The sequence below is a fragment of the Phyllobates terribilis genome, unplaced genomic scaffold (assembly GCF_046119375.1).
Source record: "Phyllobates terribilis strain yellow unplaced genomic scaffold, ASM4611937v1 Scaffold_10__3_contigs__length_209671492, whole genome shotgun sequence".
NCBI classification, from domain to species: Eukaryota; Metazoa; Chordata; class Amphibia; order Anura; family Dendrobatidae; genus Phyllobates; species Phyllobates terribilis.
Genome location: NW_027362770.1, coordinates 48,274,197 through 48,299,618, shown reverse-complemented (window position 1 = coordinate 48,299,618; position 25,422 = coordinate 48,274,197). Strand labels below are relative to the sequence as shown.

Genomic DNA, 25,422 nt, shown 5'->3' with positions numbered 1-25,422 from the left:
GGTCCAGTGGAGACAACCATTCATGAAATTGGTTCTCCAGAGCTGACCACAACTCCTCAGCTGTGTGACTCACATTTCCCAGACATTTCAAAGTAAAAACCGCCTGATGACGTTGAGCCCTACTGCCAGCATAGTAAGGAGGTGTGCAGGATCCCTTCTGCGCAGTTAGAAAGCTTGTGGCATGACCAGACAGGCTTTGGGTGCAGGTGGAAGACCGAGAGGAGGTTGAGGAGGCAGAAGCAGTGGAGGAACATTGACATAAAGAGGATTGACGCACAACTCGTGGGGACGGCAAGACTTGGACAGCAGCCCCTTGTCCTGCTGTCACCATAGTTACCCAGTGCCCAGTCAGCGACATGTAACGCCCCTGTCCATGCATACTCGTGCAAGTGTCTGTGGTGAAATGCACCCTGTCACACACAGAGTTTCTCAAAGAAGCGGTGATGTTGTGTGCGACATGCTGGTGGAGCGCAGGCACACCTTTCTTTGAGAAGTAGTGCCGACTGGGCATCTGGTACTGGGGCACTGCGACGGACATAAGGTCTCGAAAATCCTCTGTGTCCACCAGGCGGAAAGGCAGCATTTCTGTAGCCAAGAGCTTGCAGATGGTGAAATTCAACCTCTTAGCTTTCTCATAGCTAGGAGGAAATGGTCTTTTACTTGTCCATATCTGAGGGACCGAGGGCTGGCTATTGTGCTTAGACGGGGTTGATAAGGGTTTCCCCGGCAAACTGCCGGTCTGTGAGGAGGATGCAGGCGGACATGTTAGGTTGCCTTGATCCAAAGGTGGTGCTATCGATGTCGGACAGCGCTCAACACCAGCTGGTGTTACCACCTCCAAAGAAAATGATGACCTGCCAATCACGCTGGCTGTTGCGGGTAAAGAGGTGGCAGGTCTGCGCCCCAAAACAGGTGTGACTGCTGTCCCCCCAGTCACAGAGGATGAAGATGCCGCGGATGCACAAGATATGGCAGACGGTGGTTGGCCCGGCCGGCTAGGCCGCATTGTAGCACACTGAGCTTCCCACTGCAACTTATGCTTCATGTCCATGTGCCGGTTCATGCATGAAGTACTCAAACTATGTATTTTTTGGCCTCTACTTAGCTTTTGCTGACAAATGTTACAGATAACACGAGTTGGGTCATCTTTATCGATCTGAAAAAATGCCCAGGCTATGCAAGGCTTAGCACCCATGCGACCTGAAGAGCCACCACGACTTGTGGTGAGAGGCAGAGTTGTGTTTGAGGATGCAGTTGTTGACGTGCTTCCAGTACTACGTCTCTGTCCAGGAAGGCGCAACCTGACCTCATCGTCACTAGCATCTTCCTCCACCTCCTCTGCTGACCTCATCTCTTGGCTGACTGTGGGTTGACAGTAAGTGGGATCTCCAACCTCATCATCATCACCCTGTGCGTTATCACACCCGTCGTCCTCAGAGCCAACCTGTTCCTGCCCTGACAAAAAACTAAAGTTGTCGCTCCAATCAGGTATTTGAGTCTCATCATCGTCTTCCTCATTATCTCCACCAACAGGAGTTACAGTTTGGGAATGAGGGTCTACATTATGGTCAGAACCTTCTGCGTCTGGTCCTGGATCCGACTCATAAAGATTCCGTGCATCAGTGCAGATCATTTCCTCGTCTGGATTCACAGAAGCGCTGGAGTCGACCTCTGATTCCCAGGCTATAGTATGAGTAAACAGCTCTGCAGACTCAACCATCTGTTCTACCTCATACTCAGACGGGCAGCTGGAGATTTGGGAGCTGTGAGGAAGCAAGTGCGATTGGGGTGACACCTTTGAGGACTGGAGTATTTGTGATGTTGAAGTTGATGTGGAGGAGAGCCCACTTAAAGGAGCACTTGATATCCGTTGAAGCACCTGCTGTTTTTGTGCCTCATCTGGAATTTGTAGCGATTGGCGTGGCCGTAAGAAAGGGATCTTATCACATTGTCCGCTAAAAGAAGTAGACATTTTAGTTTGGCTGGAAGATGGTCTTTCTTCTGCAGATGTTACTGTTGCTTTAACACCTACCCCACGGACACAACCTTTTTTCCCCTTCCCAACACGCCTATTCCCCTTTCCACCAGCAGCAGGCCTTTTTCCACTCATTTTGGTGGTTAACTAATTCACAACTCTGGAGTTGTTTGCACAAAAAAACAATGGATGGGAACCGAGCAGAGCTGAGTGGCCAAACTGTGGTATTAGGCCAAAACTATTGGCTGGGTTAGATGCAGAAAAATATTATATTCAATTTGCAACCTGATGGAGGTCAATATAGATGGACTAATAGAACAAGTCCCACACACAGCTAGAAGCCCAAATATTTTTTCAGAGGTAGATGCAGAAAAAAATTGTATTCAGTTTGCAACCTGATGGAGGTCAGTATAGATGGACTAATAGAACAAGTCCTACACACAGCTAGAAGCCCAAATATTTTTTCAGAGGTAGATGCAGAAAAAAAATATATTCAGTTTGCAACCTGATGGAGGTCAGTATAGATGGACTAATAGAGAAAGTCCCACACACTGCTAGAAGGCCAAATATTTTTTCAGAGCTAGATGCAGACAAAAAAATATTTTTAATTTGCAACCTGATGGAGGTCAGTATAGATGGACTAATAGAGAAAGTCCCACACACTGCTAGAAGGCCAAATATTTTTTCAGAGCTAGATGCAGAAAAAAATTATATTCAGTTTGCAACCTGATGGAGGTCAGTATAGATAGACTAATAGAACAAGTCCCACACACAGCTAGAAGGCCAAATATTTTTTCAGAGGTAGATGCAGATAAAAATTATTTTTAATTTGCAGCCTGATGGAGGTCAGTATAGATGGACTAATAGAGAAAGTCCCACACACTGCTAGAAGGCCAAATATTTTTTCAGAGCTAGATGCAGACAAAAAATTATTTTGAATTTGCAACCTGATGGAGGTCAGTATAGATGGACTAATAGAGAAAGTCCCACACACTGCTAGAAGGCCAAATATTTTTTCAGAGCTAGATGCAGACAAAAAATTATTTTTAATTTGCAACCTGATGGAGGTCAGTATAGATGGACTAATAGAGAAAGTCCCACACACTGCTAGAAGGCCAAATATTTTTTCAGAGCTAGATGCAGATAAAAATTATTTTTAATTTGCAACCTGATGGAGGTCAGTATAGATGGACTAATAGAGAAAGTCCCACACACTGCTAGAAGGCCAAATATTTTTTCAGAGCTAGATGCAGAAAAAAATTATATTCAGTTTGCAACCTGATGGAGGTCAGTATAGATGGCCTAATAGAACAAGTCCCACACACAGCTAGAAGCCCAAATATTTTTTCAGAGGTAGATGCATAAAAAAATTATATTCCGTTTGCAACCTGATGGAGGTCTGTATAGATGGATTAATAGAACAAGTCCCACACACAGCTAGAAACCCAATATTTTTTCAGAGGTAGATGCAGAAAAAAAATATATTCAGTTTGCAACCTGATGGAGGTCAGTATAGATGGACTAATAGAGAAAGTCGCACACACTGCTAGAAGGCCAAATATTTTTTCAGAGCTAGATGCAGACAAAAAATTATTTTTAATTTGCAACCTGATGGAGGTCAGTATAGATGGACTAATAGAGAAAGTCCCACACACTGCTAGAAGGCCAAATATTTTTTCAGAGCTAGATGCAGAAAAATATTATATTCAGTTTGCAACCTGATGGAGGTCAGTATAGATGGACTAATAGAACAAGTCCCACACACAGCTAGAAGGCCAAATATTTTTTCAGAGGTAGATGCAGATAAAAATTATTTTTAATTTGCAGCCTGATGGAGGTCAGTATAGATGGACTAATAGAGAAAGTCCCACACACTGCTATAAGGCCAAATATTTTTTCAGAGCTAGATGCAGACAAAAAATTATTTTGAATTTGCAACCTGATGGAGGTCAGTATAGATGGACTAATAGAGAAAGTCCCACACACTGCTAGAAGGCCAAATATTTTTTCAGAGCTAGATGCAGACAAAAAATTATTTTTAATTTGCAACCTGATGGAGGTCAGTATAGATGGACTAATAGAGAAAGTCCCACACACTGCTAGAAGGCCAAATATTTTTTCAGAGGTAGATGCAGAAAAAAATTATATTCAGTTTGCAACCTGATGGAGGTCTGTATAGATGGATTAATAGAACAAGTCCCACACACAGCTAGAAGCCCAATATTTTTTCAGAGGTAGATGCAGAAAAAAAATATATTCAGTTTGCAACCTGATGGAGGTCAGTATAGATGGACTAATAGAGAAAGTCCCACACACTGCTAGAAGGCCAAATATTTTTTCAGAGCTAGATGCAGACAAAAAATTATTTTTAATTTGCAACCTGATGGAGGTCAGTATAGATGGACTAATAGAGAAAGTCCCACACACTGCTAGAAGGCCAAATATTTTTTCAGAGCTAGATGCAGATATAAATTATATTCAGTTTGCAACCTGATGGAGGTCAGTATAGATGGACTAATAGAACAAGTCCCACACACAGCTAGAAGGCCAAATATTTTTTCAGAGGTAGATGCAGATAAAAATTATTTTTAATTTGCAGCCTGATGGAGGTCAGTATAGATGGACTAATAGAGAAAGTCCCACACACTGCTAGAAGGCCAAATATTTTTTCAGAGCTAGATGCAGACAAAAAATTATTTTGAATTTGCAACCTGATGGAGGTCAGTATAGATGGACTAATAGAGAAAGTCCCACACACTGCTAGAAGGCCAAATATTTTTTCAGAGCTAGATGCAGACAAAAAATTATTTTTAATTTGCAACCTGATGGAGGTCAGTATAGATGGACTAATAGAGAAAGTCCCACACACTGCTAGAAGGCCAAATATTTTTTCAGAGCTAGATGCAGATAAAAATTATTTTTAATTTGCAACCTGATGGAGGTCAGTATAGATGGACTAATAGAGAAAGTCCCACACACTGCTAGAAGGCCAAATATTTTTTCAGAGCTAGATGCAGAAAAAAATTATATTCAGTTTGCAACCTGATGGAGGTCAGTATAGATGGCCTAATAGAACAAGTCCCACACACAGCTAGAAGCCCAAATATTTTTTCAGAGGTAGATGCATAAAAAAATTATATTCCGTTTGCAACCTGATGGAGGTCTGTATAGATGGATTAATAGAACAAGTCCCACACACAGCTAGAAACCCAATATTTTTTCAGAGGTAGATGCAGAAAAAAAATATATTCAGTTTGCAACCTGATGGAGGTCAGTATAGATGGACTAATAGAGAAAGTCCCACACACTGCTAGAAGGCCAAATATTTTTTCAGAGCTAGATGCAGACAAAAAATTATTTTTAATTTGCAACCTGATGGAGGTCAGTATAGATGGACTAATAGAGAAAGTCCCACACACTGCTAGAAGGCCAAATATTTTTTCAGAGCTAGATGCAGATATAAATTATATTCAGTTTGCAACCTGATGGAGGTCAGTATAGATGGACTAATAGAACAAGTCCCACACACAGCTAGAAGGCCAAATATTTTTTCAGAGGTAGATGCAGATAAAAATTATTTTTAATTTGCAGCCTGATGGAGGTCAGTATAGATGGACTAATAGAGAAAGTCCCACACACTGCTAGAAGGCCAAATATTTTTTCAGAGCTAGATGCAGACAAAAAATTATTTTGAATTTGCAACCTGATGGAGGTCAGTATAGATGGACTAATAGAGAAAGTCCCACACACTGCTAGAAGGCCAAATATTTTTTCAGAGCTAGATGCAGACAAAAAATTATTTTTAATTTGCAACCTGATGGAGGTCAGTATAGATGGACTAATAGAGAAAGTCCCACACACTGCTAGAAGGCCAAATATTTTTTCAGAGCTAGATGCAGATAAAAATTATTTTTAATTTGCAACCTGATGGAGGTCAGTATAGATGGACTAATAGAGAAAGTCCCACACACTGCTAGAAGGCCAAATATTTTTTCAGAGCTAGATGCAGAAAAAAATTATATTCAGTTTGCAACCTGATGGAGGTCAGTATAGATGGCCTAATAGAACAAGTCCCACACACAGCTAGAAGCCCAAATATTTTTTCAGAGGTAGATGCATAAAAAAATTATATTCCGTTTGCAACCTGATGGAGGTCTGTATAGATGGATTAATAGAACAAGTCCCACACACAGCTAGAAACCCAATATTTTTTCAGAGGTAGATGCAGAAAAAAAATATATTCAGTTTGCAACCTGATGGAGGTCAGTATAGATGGACTAATAGAGAAAGTCGCACACACTGCTAGAAGGCCAAATATTTTTTCAGAGCTAGATGCAGACAAAAAATTATTTTTAATTTGCAACCTGATGGAGGTCAGTATAGATGGACTAATAGAGAAAGTCCCACACACTGCTAGAAGGCCAAATATTTTTTCAGAGCTAGATGCAGAAAAATATTATATTCAGTTTGCAACCTGATGGAGGTCAGTATAGATGGACTAATAGAACAAGTCCCACACACAGCTAGAAGGCCAAATATTTTTTCAGAGGTAGATGCAGATAAAAATTATTTTTAATTTGCAGCCTGATGGAGGTCAGTATAGATGGACTAATAGAGAAAGTCCCACACACTGCTATAAGGCCAAATATTTTTTCAGAGCTAGATGCAGACAAAAAATTATTTTGAATTTGCAACCTGATGGAGGTCAGTATAGATGGACTAATAGAGAAAGTCCCACACACTGCTAGAAGGCCAAATATTTTTTCAGAGCTAGATGCAGACAAAAAATTATTTTTAATTTGCAACCTGATGGAGGTCAGTATAGATGGACTAATAGAGAAAGTCCCACACACTGCTAGAAGGCCAAATATTTTTTCAGAGGTAGATGCAGAAAAAAATTATATTCAGTTTGCAACCTGATGGAGGTCTGTATAGATGGATTAATAGAACAAGTCCCACACACAGCTAGAAGCCCAATATTTTTTCAGAGGTAGATGCAGAAAAAAAATATATTCAGTTTGCAACCTGATGGAGGTCAGTATAGATGGACTAATAGAGAAAGTCCCACACACTGCTAGAAGGCCAAATATTTTTTCAGAGCTAGATGCAGACAAAAAATTATTTTGAATTTGCAACCTGATGGAGGTCAGTATAGATGGACTAATAGAGAAAGTCCCACACACTGCTAGAAGGCCAAATATTTTTTCAGAGCTAGATGCAGACATAAATTATATTCAGTTTGCAACCTGATGGAGGTCAGTATAGATGGACTAATAGAACAAGTCCCACACACAGCTAGAAGGCCAAATATTTTTTCAGAGGTAGATGCAGCTAAAAATTATTTTTAATTTGCAGCCTGATGGAGGTCAGTATAGATGGACTAATAGAGAAAGTCCCACACACTGCTAGAAGGCCAAATATTTTTTCAGAGCTAGATGCAGACAAAAAATTATTTTGAATTTGCAACCTGATGGAGGTCAGTATAGATGGACTAATAGAGAAAGTCCCACACACTGCTAGAAGGCCAAATATTTTTTCAGAGCTAGATGCAGACAAAAAATTATTTTTAATTTGCAACCTGATGGAGGTCAGTATAGATGGACTAATAGAGAAAGTCCCACACACTGCTAGAAGGCCAAATTTTTTTTCAGAGCTAGATGCAGATAAAAATTATTTTTAATTTGCAACCTGATGGAGGTCAGTATAGATGGACTAATAGAGAAAGTCCCACACACTGCTAGAAGGCCAAATATTTTTTCAGAGCTAGATGCAGAAAAAAATTATATTCAATTTGCAACCTGATGGAGGTCAGTATAGATGGACTAATAGAACAAGTCCCACACACAGCTAGATGCCCAAATATTTTTTCAGAGGTAGATGCAGATAAAAATTATTTTTAATTTGCAACCTGATGGAGGTCAGTATAGATGGACTAATAGAGAAAGTCCCACACACTGCTAGAAGACCAAATATTTTTTCAGAGCTAGATGCAGACAAAAAATTATTTTGAATTTGCAGCGTGATGGAGGTCAGTATAGATGTACTAATAGAACAAGTCCCACACACTGCTGGAAGGCCAAATATTTTTTCAGAGCTAGATGCAGAAAAAAATTATATTCAGTTTGCAACCTGATGGAGGTCAGTATAGATGGACTAATAGAACAAGTCCCACACACTGCTAGAAGCCCAAATATTTTTTCAGAGCTAGATGCAGAAAAAAATTATATTCAATTTGCAACCTGATGGAGGTCAGTATAGATGGACTAATAGAATGATGCTATGCCCAAAAGATTTTACTTCACTAGGTGCAGTAAAAAAATTGGTATTCTATTCACAGGTGGTATATCTTGCAACACAGATAGGCTACTCCACTGACTAACACACTCTGCAATAGGCCAAAAAGGATTAGCTTTGCTAGATTCAGCCAAATGCTGTGAAAAAAACTTGCACAGCACTGGCACAGACCTGCCTGGCAAAAACTGATAGGAACTGATGTAACCTAGTCCTGAAAAGGACTGCAATTACAATTAGTCTTTACTCCCACAATCTATCTATTTAAGAGCACAGACCTGCCTGATAAAAGTCGTAGGAAATGCTGTAACCTAGTCCTTAAAAGGACTGCAATCACAACTATTCCCTACTCCAAAGCTATCTGTAGATTTGTGCGAAAATTGGCTTGAAATTAACAAGGTATAGCGCACACAGCAACAGCGGTGCCGTCTAACACGCAGCTGCCAATGACACATGCCCTTGCTTGTGTGAAAAAAAGCACTTCGCTCCATGTGTGCGCTGCTGATAGGCTGACAGATTGCACCTCCCCACTGTAAATGCGGGAAAGAGAAAAAAAAATGGAGATCTTCATTATTCCTGCAGAGATCCATCCCCTGCCACTCCCCCCACCCCGCTGTACACTCAAACTGCGTATTAACATTAATTTTCATCATTACTGAGAAAAAATCCAGTTATGATTTTGGTGCACGAACAGTTATCGATCATAACCTCGAACAGCCGAATTTTTCTCAAATCGTTCGTGTTCGCCGAACGGCTCGAACACCGCCCAAAACAGCTCGAATTTGAGATTGGCGAACAGTTCGAGTCGAACAACGCTCATCTCTAATTATAACTCTCAAGTTGCCTGTGGCGAGCCACAATTGTTCACCTACTTCTTACAAATTGAGAGAGGTGAGTATTCATGATTCACTGCTCTTGGAACTCTTGCTCCTTGCCATACAAGTCTGAGTATTAGCTCAGTCATACCAAACTGTAAGGATTAATCACAGAATTGTGATGTAATATATGATCTGCCCAGTAGAGGGCAGCAGAAAGGCCAGAGTTGCAGAGCAGGGGTTTGGCAGTTGGTGACTGTTGCTAAAGGAGTTCAAGGAGACAGTGAAGCTAAGCATCATTATTAAAAGGTCTGGATAGAGCCATGCGACTCTGGATCTGTTTTTGGTGACTCTGGGATGCGTCGTTCGGCTTTGAATGAGTCAACTCAGTGAGGACAACCAAGGTTACAGCATCTTGGGCTAGGCCATGTGAGGCCTTATTTCTATGGATTTTGAGAAGCCCGGCTTTGAGAGATCGGCATTCTGTAAGAGCTTCAAGTCTACATTTCTAATTATTCGGGACTCAGCCCAGCAATGACAATTCAGTCTGAGGATGTACCAGTGTGATGAAAGCCGGCCGGTGGGTGCAGCTCTCTGGCGCCCCCTTACCTCTCAGGTCAGTCAAGGTACTGCACCTAGAGAAAGTAGTGCCAGGTAGCTGCAACCAGCGCAGGGAACACGGTAGTGTGTTATCCCTTCAACGTCACTAAACCGTAACGTCACTACACAGCACAACTCGCTAGCGCCCTCTTAGCCTCAGGTCAGTCAAGGAACTGCACCTAGGATAAGCGGTCGCCAGGGAGACTGTCCTGTAACCTACTGGGTATCGGGGCCCTCTGTAGTGAGGGCGGTATATATATCTTCCTTGGCCGCGCCAGGAATATATATATCTGAACCTCCGACCGTCACTACCAGCCTTCCCCAATCCCCAGTTGGTATGCTGCCACCAGTCCCTATTTTAGATATACGCCCAGTCCGTGAATGGGCCTATATCGGGTCAGGAACCAACCCTGGGTAGCGTTTTGGCTTGAGCCGAGCTCACACGGACGTGCGTTCGTTATGCAGAATAAAAGGCAGGCCCACAATTACTTGAGGTAATTGATTATAATAATACACTAGATACACGATATACAACTAAATATACACAGGTATAAGGTCAGGCTAAACTATACAACAATGGAATACAACACACAGAATCACCACAGCATATCAGTTACCGGTTTCTTGATTTTCTTGTGACGCAGGGAGAGGATTCTGCGGTCGCAGGCACGGTTCTTTGTTACAGGCTGAGGCCTACCACCGCATGGTCAAACTGCTCCTCCCCTTGGTGGCCTCAGCTGGTGCTCAGATGTTCAGCACCCCACTCTTGGGTCAAAAACTGACTTGTCTCTTGTCTGTCCTGCTATCTTACCTGCCCCGTCCCGCCCACTGCTGGTGAGGTCAGCTGGCTCAGTCTCCACCCTCAGGTCTAACTTCGATCAGAAGCCCAAATTCTATGGAACCCAATAACTTCTTCTGGGATGGTCTCATGATACCCCCAGGGGTTCCCATGGATTCGGGCCGCCGTAACCGACCTTTTGATATCAATTATGATACCATACGGTCCTCAGGAATGGCTCAGCGCTATATCTTGGCTTCCAGAGCACGTACAAACGTCTACCGCGGAGGCTTGTGTGCGCAATGGCTCCGGGACGCCGTGATATTTTTTTATTGGCCCATCCCACGCAACATGCGTGTACTATTCATGTTTCTATATCTTATGCCTCCATGCTTGTGACAGACAAAGAAACTAGTCCTATGGGACAAATGGTCAGTTACAGATGGACGAAGCACCCCCCCCTGCTGGCTGTGTTTCCTCTCGAAGTCTTTGAAGCTCCTAGCATTCAAGTGTTAAGTAGGCTTCTTATCTTACAGGAGCCTGGATGGGGGGAAACTATCTAGTTGACGTTTTAACAGAAGGTCCCAAGGGTGGGGGCTGCTGAAGTGTGGCCATCCCTGGATATGATTTATCATTACCAAGATGGCGGCTACAGGTTCATCACACCTCCCCCTATACGAGGGCGCGAGGGGGTAGCACATTCCTGTGTTCCCCCGTGCGTCCTTCTGCACCCTCCCCTTGCCGGGATAACCCGTCAGCGTTACCGTGGTCACGGCCTCTTCTGTGGCGAATGGAGAAGTGGTACTGCTGGAGAGCGAGGCTCCAGCGTAGCAACCTGCCAATCGACCCAGAGACCGTGTGTAACCAGCTGAGGGGGTTGTGGTCCGTCTCCACGGTGAAATGGCTCCCGTACAAGTAGGGCTGCAGACGCTGCAGGGCCCATACAATTGCCAGGCATTCTTTTTCCACCGTGGAGTAAGCCACCTCCCGGGGCAGTAGCTTCCTGCTCAGGTACAAGACAGGATGTTCCTGGCCTGTCGTGTTGACCTGACTTAGCACAGCACCGAGGCCAAAGTCACTGGCGTCGGTCTGTACCACAAACGGCCGGTCGAAGTCGGCAGCTTGCAGTACAGGGGAGCTACTTAGGGCGGCCTTGAGTGCCCCGAAAGCTGTCTCGCAGGCGACTGTCCAGTCGACTGCGACGGGCAGCTTCTTCTTGGTGAGGTCCGTCAGGGGCTTGGCCAGGGTGCTATAGTGTGGGACGAACCTCCTATAGTACCCGGCGGTCCCCAAGAAGGACATCACCTGCTTTTTGGTCCTAGGAGTGGGCCAGGATGCGATGGCATCCACTTTCCCCGGTTCTGGCTTCAGAACCCCCCCGCCTACCCGGTGACCCAGGTAGAGGACCTCACTCATGCCCAGCTGGCACTTTTCCGGCTTGATGGTCAAGCCTGCCCGGTGGATCCGACCGAGCACCTGCCGCAGGTGCTCTAGGTGATCCTCCCAAGTGGGACTGAAGACTGCAATATCGTCCAAGTACGCAGCCGCGTACCCTTCAAGTCCCTCAAGCAGCGTATTGACCATCCGCTGAAAAGTGGCAGGGGCATTCTTCATGCCGAATGGCATCACTGTGGACTCGTACAGTCCAAAAGGGGTGATAAAGGCAGAGCGTTCCCTTGCCGCGGGGGTCAGAGGAATCTGCCAGTACCCCCGGCTCAGATCCATGATGGTCAGGTACTTAGCCCCGGCCATCCGATCGAGCAGGTCATCGATGCGTGGTATGGGGAACGCATCGGTGGCCGTTACAGCGTTGAGCCCCCGGTAGTCCACGCAGAACCGTGTAGTTCGGTCCTTCTTTGGTACGAGGACTACAGGCGAGGCCCACGCGCTGCTGGATGCCTGGATCACCCCCAGCTTCAGCATCTCGTCTATCTCTTGGCGCATGTTTCCCTGCACCTCGAAAGAGACCCGATATGCTGAACGCCGGATCGGCGGGTGATCGCCAGTGTCCACGTCGTGGACAGCCATCTCAGTCCTTCCGGGCAGGCTGCTGAACAGCCCCCGGAAGGGGTGCAGGGTGGTCCCCAGCTGGGACCGTTGGTCCTCCGTGAGCTGGTGGCCAACCCCCACATCCTCGATGGACCCACCCGCCTTGGCTTGGGTGAGCAGATCCAGGAGGGTTTCTACCTCTCCTTCCTCAGGAAGGTTGCACACTGGGTGGGCAGTCGCTTCCCGCTCATGATGAGCCTTCATCATGTTCACGTGGAAGGCCTTCCTCCTTCCACGGGCGTGATCCAGGGTGACCAGATAGGTGACGGCATTGAGTTTCTGGTGCACGAAGTAGGGACCTTCCCAGGCTGCCTGAAGCTTGTTCTGTGGTACGGGGACCAGTACCCACACCTTTTGACCCACCTGGTAGGTCCTCTCACAAGCATTCTGGTCGTACCACCGCTTCTGGTCGGCCTGGGCCTGGGCCATATTGTCCTGCACCAGCTTTGCCAAGGCCATCATCCTGTCCCGGTGGCGCACGACATACTCGATGACCGACACCTCGGGGGTGGCCAAATCCCCTTCCCATGCTTCCTTCACCAGAGCCAGGGGGCCCCGTACCCGTCGCCCGTACAGGAGCTCAAAGGGGGAGAACCCCGTTGAGGCCTGCGGAACCTCCCGGTAAGCAAATAGGAGGTGTGGGAGGTAACGCTCCCAGTCTCTCCCGTGGGAGTCGACCAACATCTTAAGCATCTGCTTTAAGGTGCCATTGAACCGCTCACACAGGCCATTAGTCTGTGGGTGATACGGGCTGGCCACCAGATGTTGCACCTGCATTTGCTTACAGAGGGACTCCATCAGCCGCGACATGAACTGGGTCCCTCGGTCGGTGAGCATTTCTTGGGGGAAACCCACTCTGGAGAAGATCTCCAGTAAGGCGGTAGCCACCTTGTCGGCCCGAATGGACGACAAAGCTACCGCTTCCGGGTACCGGGTGGCATAGTCCACTACCGTGAGTATGAAGCATTTCCCGGAGTGGCTGGGAGTGGACAGAGGTCCAATAAGATCCACAGCGACCCTCGAGAAAGGCTCTTCGATGATTGGCAGAGTTACCAGTGGGGCTTTGGGGAGCGGCCCCGCCTTCCCCACCCTCTGACAGGTGTCACACGAACGGCAGTAGGCACCCACCGCGGCTCCCATCCCAGGCCAGTAGAAATGCTGAGCTATCCTGGCCTTGGTTTTAGCGATCCCTAGGTGTCCGGCCATCGGAATCTCGTGTGCGATCCGCAACAATTCCGCCCTGAACGGATAGGGTACCACTAACTGTCGGTCCCTGGGCCACGCCTCCGGTGAACCCTGCTGGACCGTTACCCGGTACAGCCGTCCCTGGTCCCAGACCACACGCTCGCAGTCTGACTCCATGGGAGGCTGTGCCGCCTGTTCCTTGAGAGCTTTCAGGCTGTCGTCTGCTTCCAACGCAGCCTGAAATTCCTGACTTGATGTGGCCAGAATCGACGAAACTGCCACATCCTCTGTCAGCCCCTCCGGGCATGTCACCTGGCCGCTGTCTGACCCGGCAGACACTTGGTCAGAAGTGGGGAAGCCGTCGGACCTCTGCAAGGCTCCTTGGGCTCCGGCGCTCCCACTCCTGGTGACAGCGGCTATGACCGCTGTGACCGTGGGTAGTGCCTGCTTCCCCTCTGTTTCTGACCAAGCCGCCCGATCAGGCAGGCTTCCTAGGCCTTTGGACATCTCGGATGTGGGGAACTCCTGCCCTGGGGTCTTACCTGGCGGCTCCTCTCTTGGGACACCCCCACCTCCCATGGCCTGTTCCTCCCCCTGCAGTGGGCCTATACTCAGCAGCCTGGATACCCCTGGGAGCCCTACACTGCCGGTAGCTGCCCCCCTCTCCATCCCGGAGCTTCCCTCTACAGAATCCTGCCCGCCCCCTCCCTCACCGGAGGACAAGAGGTCACGGCACGCCGGCTGAGCACCTCTGCGGGCATCCCCACACTCCCCACCTGCTTTCACTAACCCTGTTTGTGTTGTGTCTGTGCAGGTGTTACCCTCAGGTTTCACTCCCTCCTCCTCAGCAGGACGCACACTACATACAACATGGTTGGCATTAGCAGCAGACAAATCAATACACTCTTGGGGGGCCGAACTTGGGGGTTCAGAGGGTACATACTGCGATACAAGACGCCCCAAGTCGGTCCCTAATAAAACATTTGCGGGAATATTTGGCGTTACTCCCACCTCCCGCATCCCCCTTCCGGCACCCCAGTCCAAATACACCATGGCAACGGGAAGTGCCGGCTCCACGCCTCCAACCCCGGAGACGGAAAGAGTCTTTCCTGGTACCAAGTCCTGGGGGGACACCACCTCAGGCCGTACCAGTGTTCGTTCAGCGCCCGTGTCCCGCAGTCCCATGACCGCAGAACGGCCTATGGTGACGGGTTGGATGTTGTCCAGGGACCTACCACCACCCCCTCCCACACACAAAACATTGGGCGCTCTCTGGGACTGGGATGGGGTCTTTTGGCGCTGGGGACACTCAGCCCTAAAGTGTCCTGGTTTGTTGCATAGATGACAACGTCTTACGTCTGGTCCTTGCCTGGAGAGGGCAACAGGGGGATACACCCCTTGTGTTCTAGGGGCCGGGGAAACAGGGGCATGACTGGGCTTACCCCCTCTCCAGGTGCTGCTGGCAGACTTCTTCAGCTCAGGCGCCCTGTTATTGGCATACTCGTCTGCCAGGGCGGCTGTAGCAGAAGCCCCTGTTGGTTTTCGGTCACGGAGGAACTGTCGGAGGTCCTCTGGGCAGTTCCACAAGAACTGCTCCGTGACGAACAGTTCCTGGACCTCCTGGCGGGTAGTAAGCGCTAGACCCGAGGTCCAGTGCTCTGCGGCTCTCAACAGCGCCCGCATATGATCGGTCCAGGTGTCCTTGGGGCCACGCAGCAGGCTCCGGAACTTCTGGCGGTACGACTCGGGAGTGAGGTTGTACTGCCGGATCAGGGCCCGCTTGATGCAGTCGTAGTTCTGTACCTCCCCGGCAGGTAAGTCCCCCAAGGCATCCAGGGACTTACCCCTCAAACGGGGGGTCAGGTATCTGGCCCACTGATCCCGGGCCAGATGGTGCTGAAGACAGGTCCGTTCAAATGCCTCCAGAAAGGAGTCCAGGTCCCCATCCTTCTCCAGTAGAGGGAAGTCCTCAGCTCGGACTTTGGACGACTTGGTCTCCTGATGGGTTGGTTGCTCTAGCGGAAGCCCCCGCTGGGCCAGGTCCAGTTGGTGCTGGCGCTCCGCAGCTCGCTCTGCACGCTCCGCAGCCTCCCGGCGCTCTGCAGCTTCACGCTCCGCAGCCTCCCGGCGCTCTGCAGCTTCGCGCTCCTCCTCCGCTGCCTTCTCTGATGCTGCCAGGAGGGTTTTGTAGACGGCATCGCCATGAGACTGGAGACTTGCCATAGCCGCTTGTAAAAGGGCTTGTGATCTGGACAGGCTGGGCTGGGTAGGTGGTGGGCAGCCCACTGCGGGACCGTATACTGGGGACTGGCTCCCTGAGGTGCCCGGGCTGGACTCCTCCTCGCCATGAGTAACAATGTCCTCCCCTCCTGCCACACGGACCGTAGCATTAGCCTCTTGCAGGGTCTTGCTCCTGGTGCCGTCTGCCATCTTGGTAACCGACACCGCTGCAACCCTGAGTTTGCACACACCTTGTTATACTTTTAGCCTGACCGTCTAACGTTGGGCTGACCTTAAGACTCCAGCAGTGGAAGTTACCACTGGCAGTCTTTAGTGCCTGGGAGTAGGGGTCCCACAACACTATTATTCTGCAATCCCACCGCTCTGCCACCAATGTGATGAAAGCCGGCCGGTGGGTGCAGCTCTCTGGCGCCCCCTTACCTCTCAGGTCAGTCAAGGTACTGCACCTAGAGAAAGTAGTGCCAGGTAGCTGCAACCAGCGCAGGGAACACGGTAGTGTGTTATCCCTTCAACGTCACTAAACCGTAACGTCACTACACAGCACAACTCGCTAGCGCCCTCTTAGCCTCAGGTCAGTCAAGGAACTGCACCTAGGATAAGCGGTCGCCAGGGAGACTGTCCTGTAACCTACTGGGTATCGGGGCCCTCTGTAGTGAGGGCGGTATATATATCTTCCTTGGCCGCGCCAGGAATATATATATCTGAACCTCCGACCGTCACTACCAGCCTTCCCCAATCCCCAGTTGGTATGCTGCCACCAGTCCCTATTTTAGATATACGCCCAGTCCGTGAATGGGCCTATATCGGGTCAGGAACCAACCCTGGGTAGCGTTTTGGCTTGAGCCGAGCTCACACGGACGTGCGTTCGTTATGCAGAATAAAAGGCAGGCCCACAATTACTTGAGGTAATTGATTATAATAATACACTAGATACACGATATACAACTAAATATACACAGGTATAAGGTCAGGCTAAACTATACAACAATGGAATACAACACACAGAATCACCACAGCATATCAGTTACCGGTTTCTTGATTTTCTTGTGACGCAGGGAGAGGATTCTGCGGTCGCAGGCACGGTTCTTTGTTACAGGCTGAGGCCTACCACCGCATGGTCAAACTGCTCCTCCCCTTGGTGGCCTCAGCTGGTGCTCAGATGTTCAGCACCCCACTCTTGGGTCAAAAACTGACTTGTCTCTTGTCTGTCCTGCTATCTTACCTGCCCCGTCCCGCCCACTGCTGGTGAGGTCAGCTGGCTCAGTCTCCACCCTCAGGTCTAACTTCGATCAGAAGCCCAAATTCTATGGAACCCAATAACTTCTTCTGGGATGGTCTCATGATACCCCCAGGGGTTCCCATGGATTCGGGCCGCCGTAACCGACCTTTTGATATCAATTATGATACCATACGGTCCTCAGGAATGGCTCAGCGCTATATCTTGGCTTCCAGAGCACGTACAAACGTCTACCGCGGAGGCTTGTGTGCGCAATGGCTCCGGGACGCCGTGATATTTTTTTATTGGCCCATCCCACGCAACATGCGTGTACTATTCATGTTTCTATATCTTATGCCTCCATGCTTGTGACAGACAAAGAAACTAGTCCTATGGGACAAATGGTCAGTTACAGATGGACGAAGCACCCCCCCCTGCTGGCTGTGTTTCCTCTCGAAGTCTTTGAAGCTCCTAGCATTCAAGTGTTAAGTAGGCTTCTTATCTTACAGGAGCCTGGATGGGGGGAAACTATCTAGTTGACGTTTTAACAGAAGGTCCCAAGGGTGGGGGCTGCTGAAGTGTGGCCATCCCTGGATATGATTTATCATTACCAAGATGGCGGCTACAGGTTCATCACAACCAGTACCATTTATACCTGAATATATATGTGCTTATGTAAATAACTTGTTGGAGGTCTAGTTAGTTAAGAGAAAAGGCCTCTTCTGTAAAGGCCCTGTCACACTTAGCGAGGCTGCAACGATCCCGACAACGATACGACCTGTCAGGGATCGTTGCTGCGTCGCTATGTGGTCGCTGGTGAGCTGTCAAACAGGCAGGCTCACCAACGATCAGGGGAGCAGCGACATCGGGGAAAGAATCTTTCCACGATGTCCTGCTCCTGGTTACGAGCCTGCTGAAGCAGGAGCAGGCTGGTAACTATGGTAAACATCGGGTTACTAGGGACATACGTGCACCTAGTAACCCGCTGTTTATCATGGTTACCACTCTGCTACTGTGAGCGGGAGGTTACCGCTCACTTTAGCAGGCTCGTAACCATGATAAACAGCGGGTTACTAGGTGCGCGTGTGCCCCTAGTAACCCGATGTTTACCATAGTTACCAGCCTGATCGCTGCTCCCGCTGGTCACACACAGCGATGTATGCTGACCAGCGGGAGAGCAACGACCAAAAAATGGTCCAGGACACTTTGCAGCAATCAGCGACCTCACAGCAGGGGCCTGATCGTTGCAAAGTGTCAGACATAGCGACATCGCTGGTGAGGTCACTGTTGCGTCACCAAAACCGTGACACAGCAGCGATCTCACTAGCGATCTCGCTATGGGAGACGGGGGCTTAAGAGACACTTCAAAAAAGCTGCTTCTAGTATGCGATTACTAAAGTACTGGCACAACACTGTCGGTTTATGGATATATGCATAGAAAGGGTTAATCGTATGCATTTTTGCTTGCATATAACTGTTAATTCTGTTAACTGTACCTGTGAATACTCTTAGTCAGTGTTATTTTGAGTATCTGTCATTGTATTTGTTATTTACTGTATATGCTGTTTATCTGCCATCCTTTCCTTTGTTTTATAAACTGGATAGTAAATATCCATATTATATTATCTAATCTTTGTGCGTGTCTGCTGATTGCTGCTGTACCCCTCATCCTGTGGCTGTCCCTGGTCCACGTTTCAAAACTGTGATCAGTTCTGAAAAGAACCAATTCAACTTCTTCATTCCTGTTTTCATTAATGAAAGGAGTTCTCCCCAGTGGACATAGATCATTCCCCGATTAGTGCAATACTAGAACTATACGATATTGTTAGACCAAAACTTTGAACATTCACTTTTGGATTGCAAATACATTTCCTACTATGTCAAATCTATATTAGTGTCTAGTTCTTTGGATTTACAGCTGTCGACATTTTATGTAATTAATACATCAACATTTTAAAATGTATATTATTAAATACAGTTTCCTAGGTTAAGAATGGCAATATACAGTGACGCGCAAAGGGGTAACAATGTTTTGAACTTTTGACTTTCAGGCAACATATCTCACAATCCACTACTGCTTTGAGCATGAGCCTACCATCATTTTATAGACAATCATCCTGGCTATCTCATACATAAATTTGTGGCCACCACTCATCAAGTTTGATGGAGAAATGGTTCAATGACAAAGAAGTAGAGGTGCTAGATTTGCTCCCACTGTCCCCAGACCTCAACCCAATTGAACACTTGTGGGTAGAGTTGAAGAAAAAACTGTATACATACCCAAGTGAGTCGACCAATATGCACCAAGTTTGGGAACATGTAAAAGAACATGCACAGAAAGAATCAGCTGCGGTCCCCTGCTGTAATGTCTGTATATTCTTTTGCTTCTTTGCTTCCTCCCCTGCCCAGGAGATGTGGTATAATCAGACCATGTTCCTGCATAGTCAGACACAGCCATTAAACAGTACACAACTGGGGCATATTTATAAGATTATCTCAGCACAGGGACATTTTATTTAAACACATCCAACATCTATATACAGGTGCTTCTCACAAAATTAGAATATCATCAAAACGTTTATTTCAGTTCTTCAATCCAAAAAGTGAAACTGATATATAGAATCATTACAAACAGAGTGATCTATTTCACATGTTTATTTCTGTTAATGTTGATGATTATAGCTTAAGCTAATGAAAACACAAAAGTCATTATATCAGTAAATTAGAATAATTAACAAAAAACACCTGCAAAGGCTTCCTACGCATTTAATAAGGTCCCTTAGTCAGTTTCAGTAGGCTCCACAATCAGGAGGAAGACTGCTGATTTGACATATGTCCAGAAGGCAGTCATTGACACACTCCACAAGGAGGGTAAGTCACAAAATTGCTAAAGAATCTGGCAGTTCGCAGAGTGCTGTATGCAAGCATATTAATGGAAAGTTGTGTGGAAGGAAAAAGTGGAAGGGAAAAGTGTGGTAGAAAAATATGCACAAGCAACTGGGATAACCGCAGCCTAGAAAGGATTGCTAAGAAAAGGTCATTCAAAAATTTGAGGGAGATTCACAAGAGTGGACTGCTGCTGGAGTCATTGCTTCAAGAGCCACCACACACAGACGTATTCAGGACATGGGCTACAAGTGTCGCATTCCTTTTGTCAAGCCACTCATGACCAATAGACAATGCCAGAAGCGTCTTCCCTGGGCCAAGGAGAAAAAGACCTTGGCTGATGCTCAGTGGTCCAAGGTGTTTTTTTCAGATGAAAGTAAATTTTGCATTTCATTTGGAATTCAATGTCCCAGAGTCTGGAGGAAGAGTGGAGAGGCCACAATCCAAGCTGCTTGAGATCTAGTGTGAAGTTTCCACAATCAGTGATGATTTGGGGAGCCATGTCATCTGCTGCTGTAGGTCCACTGTGTTTTATCAAGGCCAAAGTCAGCGCAGCTGTCTACCAGGAAATTTTAGAGCACTTCATGCTTCCCTCTGCCGACAATATTATTGGAGATAAAACTTTCATTCTCCAGCAGGACTTGGCACCTGTCCACACTGCCAAAAGTACCAATAGCTGATTTAAAAACAACATAGCAAACTCGCCTAACCTTAACCCCATAGAGACTCTATGGGGTATTGTCAAGAGGAAGATGAGAGACACCAGACCCAACAATGCAGAAGAGCTGAAGGCTGCTATCAAAGCAACCTGGTTTCCATAACACCTCAGCATTGTTGTGTTTTCATTGGCTTAACCCCTTTACCCCCCAGGGTGGTTTGCACGTTAATGACCGGGCCAATGTTTACAATTCTGACCACTGTCACTTTATGCGGTAATTACTCTGGAACGCTTCAATGGATCCCCCTGATTCTGAGACTGTTTTTTCATGACATATTGTACTTCATGATTGTGGTAAAATTTCTTCAATATCACTTGTGTTTATTTGTGAAAAAAACTGAAATTTGATGAAAATTTTGAAAATGTTGCAATCTTCAAATTTTGAATTTCCATGCTCTTAAATCAGAGAGATATGTGACACAAAATAGTTAATAAATAACATTTCCCATGTCTACTTTACATCATCACAATTTTGTTTTGCTAGGAAGTTATAAGATTTAAAAGTTGACCAGAGATTTCTCATTTTTCTAACAAAATTAACAAAACCATTTTTTTAGGGACCACATCACATTTGAAACAACTTTGAGAAGCCTTTATGACAGAAAATACCCCAAAGTGACACCATTCTATAAACTGCACCCCTCAAGGTGGTCAAAACCACATTCAAGAAGTTTATTAACCCTTCAGGTGCTTCACAGGAATTTTTGGAATGTGGAAGGAAAAAAATTAACATTTAAATTTTTTCACAACAATTTTACTTTAGACCCCTTTTTTTATTTTTGCAAGGGTAACATGAAAAAATGGACCCTAAAATTTTTTTTGCAATTCCTCCTGAGCACACCGATACCCCACATAGGGGGGAAAACCACTGTTTATGCGCACAGCAGGGTTTGGAAGGGAAGGAGAACCTTTTGACTTTTTGAATGTAAAATTTGCTTGAATAATTAGCGTACGCCATGTTGCATTTGGAGAGCCTCTGATGTGCCTAAACAATAGAAATCCTCCACAAGTGACACCATTTTTGAAACTAGACCCCTCAGGGAACTTATCTAGTTGTGTGTTGAGGACCCTGAACCCCCAGGTGCTTCACAGAAGTTTATAACATGGAGCCATGAAAATAAAAAAATCTAACTTTTTCCACAAAAATGATGTTTTAGCCCCAAATTTTTTATTTTCACAAAGGTAAGAGGAGAAAATGGACCCCAAAAATTTTTGTGCAATTTCTCCTGAGTATGTCGATACCCCATATGCTGGGAAAATACACTGTTTGGGAGCACGGCAGGGTTCAGAAGGGAAGGAGCACGCTGTGACTTTTTGAATGCAAAATTGGCTGGAATTGAGAGCGGATGCCATGTCGCGTTTGGAGAGCCCCAGATGTGCATAAATAGTGGAAATCATCAACAAGTGACCCCATTTTGTAAACTAGACCTCTCAGGGATTTTATCAAGGGGTATAGTGAACATTTTGAACCCAGAGGTATGACACAGAATTTGATAACATTAGGTCATCATATTGAATAAGTTGTCGTTAGTCTTGAGCGCAAGTGCTCGCTACATGAGTTTGCATCGGGTACTCAGGTACGCACCATGTATCGTGGGTGCTCAAGTGACATGCTTAAGTCCCCACTCCACATGTTTCACGGTTGTTATACACCCAAAAAATAACATGCGGGGATCGCTCGTGCATGGCAGGCAATCCCAGCAAGTTTTTTTTGGCTGCGAAGCATATCGGGAGGAGGATCAAGCATGCCACTCGAGCACCCGTGACACTCGGTGCATACCTGAGCACCCGATGCAAACTTATGTAGTGATCACTTGTGCTCAACACTAGTTGCCATATCGTCATCATTTTTTTTTCTTTACTTTCGAAAAAATCCCAACCCCATCACAATCCTAAACCTAGCACAACCCTAACCATAACACAACCCTAACCCTAGCATAACCCCAACCCTAGCACAACCCCAACCCTAGCACAACCTCAACCCTAGCACAACCCTAACCCTAACTCTAGCAAAACCCTAACCCTAGTACAACCCTAACCCTAGCACTACCCTAACCCTAGCATAACCCTAACTCTAGCAAAAACCTAACTCTAAATCTAGCACAACCCTAACCCTAACACAACTCTAACCCTAACCCTAGAGTTGACTTTTTACGCTGTTCCTCGTGCGATAAAAGGGATTAAATAACTTTATTATTCAGGTCGGTGCGATTACAGCGATACCAGATTCATAGCGGGATTTTATTATTGACAGCTGTCACACACTAAAAGCCTTTTTTTTTGCAAAGACTAGCTTTTGCATCCCCAAATTTTGAGAGCTATAATTTTTCCATATTTCGGCCGACCGAGTCATGTGACAACTTGTTTTTTGCTGTACAAGTTGACGTTTTTAATGGTACCATTTTCTGGCACGTGACATTTTTTGATCACTTTTTATTCCAATTTTTGGAAGGCAGAATTAAGAAAAACCACCAATTCAGGAACTGTTTTTTTTTTTTAAAAAATGTATGCCGTTCTGAGTGTGATCAAATTGATAAGGCAGCTTTATTCTTTGGGTCAGTACATTTACACCGGTACCACATTTAAATAGTTTTTCTATGTTTTGGCGCTTTTACACAATAAAAGCTTTTTTATAGAAAAAAAAAATGTTTTGCTTTGCTTTATTCTGAGAACTGTAACTTTTTTATTTTTCAGCTGATGGAGCTGTATGGTGGGATGTCTTTTGCGGGACAAGATGATGTTTTCAGCGGTACCATTTATTTATATTTGTTTTTTTATCACGTTTTATTCCATTTTTTGTTCGGTGGTATGATGATAAAGCATCATTTTTTGATTTGTTTTTTATTTATTTTTTTCCCCGTGTTCACTAAACGGGGGACAGTTTTATAGGTCAGGCCTTTCCGGAAGCGGCAATACTAAATATGTGCACTTTTATTGTTTTGTTTTTTTTTTAGAATGATATTTATTGATGGGCACATATTTTTAATTTTGGGGGATTCATTTTTTTTTTTTTTTTTAATTTTTGTATTTTTTTGTATTTTTTTCCCTTTTCTAACACTTTTTTACTTTTATACTTTGTCCCATTATGGGACTTTCACATTTTTTTACTCTGATCGCCTGTATAGCATATGGATGGAGCACCATCCCTGCGCTACACAGGATGCCAGCGCTGCAGGGACAGAATATACTTTGATCGTGCACTGCACATGATCAAAGTATCTTCCGGCTGTCTGGTGACCTGGATGTTGTCATGACGACATCCGGGTCACCATGACAACCACGGGTCCTGGCCTCAGACAGAGTGGGACGCCGGGAAAGAGGTGAGTACCTCCAGAATGCTGCGATCGACTGCGGGCACAATCGCCAGGGCGTATTAATATGTACCTGGCTCTTAAAGCCCAGGGCACAGGTACATATTAGTATGCCCTGGGCTTTAAAGGGGTTAAGCTATAACCATCAACATTAACAGAAATAAACAGTTGAAATAGATCACTCTGTTTGTAATGACTAAATAATATATGAGTTTCACTTTTTGTATTAGAGAACTGAAATAAATTAACTTTTTGATGATATTCTAATTTTGTGAGAAGCAGCTGTATATAGGTGTTTAAAAACAACCTGCCCAAATGCAAAATCATATTTTGGGACAGCATTGTGAAGTCCTTAGTACCCATTAGATTGCAGGCTGGTCATTTTTAAATTGTTTGGTTAACCAACTTTAATCTAATTAGCATCAGAACGTGGGTTTACCCTTCTAGAGAACTTTTTCCTGATTGCTCAGTATTTTGATAAAAAAGAAACATATTGTGCTTTACTTACCCTTATGAGAAGTCCAGTTCTGTGGCTCTTGCGCTGCTCCAGTGATTGCATATATACTGCAGCATTGAGATCACATCGACAGCACTGCAGCCAAACAATAGAGATTGGGGCAGCACCAGACACATAGCTCTGGACTCAGGGAGGGTGAGAAAATCGTTGCTTCTTCTTTTACAAGAAACTGAGCTGGGAGGCAAAAGTTTTATGAGAGTGGACAACTCCTTCATTACAAAAGAATAATCTCAGAGTGGACCTTTAGTGATAAATATCAGTAAAACCTCATAATTACTTATTCTACTGCATACTTAAATTTCAGTATTGTTGGAGGTGCACTTTAAATATTTAAAATCACATACTGTATTGTGCTACAGGGAGTGTTGGGAACTGGATGGTAAAGGTCTTTTAGTAATTGCTCCTTTTGCATTTCCAAAAATTCATCTTCATTGATGAAAGTATTTTAGCAAATTCTATATTTTTTAATTATTATTTTCCTAATTCTTTTATTCTCAGGTCAAAGTGATCGTACAGTTTACATAACTCTGCAGTCTACCAGCCTATGAACTGTGTGAGCTGTTCATGGAGAAGCCCTTGCCTAGTGTTACGATTTCCTCTGAAACACTTCTAGAAATTCTTATCCTGATATTAATGTAGTATGACATTAGTGCAAAACTTCACACCCACATATTGCTTGTTTACTTGGCTGGTTCCTGATTGTGGTTTACGTGTAATGAGATGGAAGTAATCTCTGAGTACTTAAACTGCATGTTACATTAAGATTTTATCAATATCCAGTTATTCCCACTGGACCACTTTATCCGGATCTCTATGTGTTCAAAGCCTTATCACGTAGCT

General features: G+C 45.6%; 1 long non-coding RNA gene across 1 annotated transcript in view; it reads right to left on the bottom strand.

Moving 5' to 3' along the window:
• LOC141164126 (uncharacterized) overlaps window positions 1-24,740 on the bottom strand; it is a 277,462-nt gene extending 252,722 nt beyond the window's left edge. Inside the window, exons 1-2 of the long non-coding RNA XR_012250836.1 lie at window positions 24,574-24,740; window positions 19,431-19,586 (exon numbers count right to left, since the gene is read on the bottom strand). This is a non-coding gene — a long non-coding RNA (uncharacterized lncRNA). The remainder of the gene's footprint in view (window positions 1-19,430; window positions 19,587-24,573) is intronic.
• Between the last annotated feature and the right edge of the window lie 682 nt (window positions 24,741-25,422).